Source organism: Spermophilus citellus, assembly GCF_964194105.1.
Source record: "Spermophilus citellus genome assembly, chromosome: 5".
Taxonomy (NCBI): Eukaryota; Metazoa; Chordata; class Mammalia; order Rodentia; family Sciuridae; genus Spermophilus; species Spermophilus citellus.
In genome coordinates this window covers 98,115,838-98,118,317 of record NC_138186.1, presented here as the reverse complement: position 1 = coordinate 98,118,317, position 2,480 = coordinate 98,115,838, and positions in this window count along the sequence as shown.

Below are 2,480 nucleotides of genomic sequence, written 5' to 3'. Positions count from 1 at the left end.
GCCACATTCCCAGCCATTTTTTTTTTTTAAGAGAGCGAGAGAGAAATTTTTAATATTTATTGTTTAGTTTTTGGTGGACACATCTTTTCTTTATTTTTATGTGGTGCTGAGGATCGAACCCAGCGCCCTGTGCATGCCAACCGAGCCTTGCTACCGCTTGTGCCACATCCCCAGCCCTCCCAGGCATTTTTATAGAGACAGGGTCTTGAAAAATTGCTTTAGAACCTTGCCAAATTGGTGAGGCTGGCTTTGAACTTGCCTTAACCTCCCAAGCCACTGGGATTACAAGCATGTACTACCACACCCAACAAATTGGTGCTTTTTTTTTTTTTTTTTTTTTTTGACAACACCATACCCACTCTTTATTTTGACCAAAAGTTTGTGATTTTATATGAATGTCTCATGGAAAATAGAACCACATCATTTAGGGAATAATTTCAAACAACACTTGGAGTTTTCCATTAGCTCTAATGGTATTAATTCAGCATTAAAGGCTCTAATGAGCTGAGGGTGTACCTTAGCGGTACAGCATTTGCTCAGCATGCATGAGGTCCTGGATTGGATTTCCACCACAGCAAAAAAAAAAAAAAAAGTTTGATTTTTGTTGTTGTTGTCGTTGGTTTGGCCAATTGCAGTGGCATGTGCCTTTAATTCCTGCTACTTAGGAGGCATAGGTAGAAGTTATCAGGAGTTATCATTTTAAGTCCAGTCTGGGCAATATAGACAGGATCTCACAAAACAAAGACTTAAAGAGTAGGAAACAATCAAATGTTGCTCATTGCCTTGCCCTCTAGTCACTTAAGTGCTACTATTGCTTTAGAGACGTACATTTCATAAACCCATATACTTATCTCTTCCCTGTTTTCAGTTCCACTTTAATATCTTTAGCTTTCCTCTCAAACCATGGAAAACTAGAAATCCCTTTCAGAATCTTTATAATCCCCATCTATATCTTTATACTCCCTCAAAGGTTCTTCAAGCATTAATGCTTATCAACATTAACATTAAATATCATCTGTCACATTTTCAAAACTAATACTTTTTCTAATCTTTCTCTAATTTGTCTTAATGTTCTTAATAGCTTTGGTATTTCAGCCATTGGCTAGAGTTGTTCTATTGTTTTAGACATAACCAACTAACCAACATACTTGAAAGTGCAAAGAAAAACATTAAGGAGATTGGGAATTTACAAACACAAAAGATGATTTGTTCTGCATGCTACTTGTAAATGAACTTTAGAATTATAATAGTGGAGTAACTAGGTAAAGCAGCCTTAGTTTTCTCCAATTTTGTTTTCTTCAATATTTTATTATAAAATGCTTCAGTGGGAATTTTATGGTCAACACCCATATATCCACTATCTAAATTCTGTAACAGTAAACTATACTTGCCTTATCACATATCTATCCATCTATCCCAATTATTTTGAGTTCAACACATAGTTTTAAAAAATGGAATGTTCATAATTGGGTATTCTAAATTAGCTAAAGAGCAGTCAGAAGACCTTGGTTGAACAGCTTTCATAAACATCACTGTTTTGTTCTTGAAATTCAAGATTTGGTCTCAAGACATCAAACGATTACAGGAATTTAAGAAGTATACATGGGGGGGGGAGGCTGGGGATGTGGCTCAAGCGGTAGTGCGCTCGCCTGGCATGCGTGCGGCCCAGGTTCGATCCTCAGCACCACATACCAACAAAGATGTTGTGTCTGCCGAGAACTAAAAAAATAAATAAATATTAAAAATTCTCTCTCTCTCCTCTCTCTCTCTTTAAAAAAAAAAAAAGAAGTATACATGGGGTTAAGTAAACTGGCATAAATGCATAACAACTCTAAAGCCTTGGAAGATTGGCCTATCAAAGATTGATATCCTATCTTTGATATCAGTCCCTTCTAAAATTTGAGAGTAGTAAATGTCTGTTTATTTGAAAAATAAGGTTAATTCTGTTCAACTTTGGAAGGGATGATTGTGAGCCTTTGTTTTATATCAGAAAAATCCCCCCAGTTGTACTCTATCAAAGGTTTTGAATCAAAGCCCTCTATTATTCCATGTTGCCAGGTAAAAAGTATCATAATAAAAATCTTCCTGTTTATAAAGATCTTTACTGTTAGAAAATTGGGGGTTTAATTTAAACATTTGCATGCTAGAAATAACCAAAAAGCATCAAAATGTTTATTAAAAGGAAAAAAACAGCTTGTTATTTAAATAAAAAGTTTGAAATGAAAAAGAAAAAAAAAACATTTAGCTTATTTTGCTTAAAAAAAAAAAAAAAAGGAAAATGTGTTGTAACTGCTATCCTTTTCCAAGATTTTAGCCTGTCAGGAGTACAGCTATAATTCAGACTTGACAACTAGTCAGATTAACAAGCTCTAATTTTAGAGCATTACTCCATAATTATGAGAAACTATATATATATAAAACCAGCTATGAGGAATGTGATCAGTATCCACAGATGCTTCTCGATAGTGATGGGGATGTCA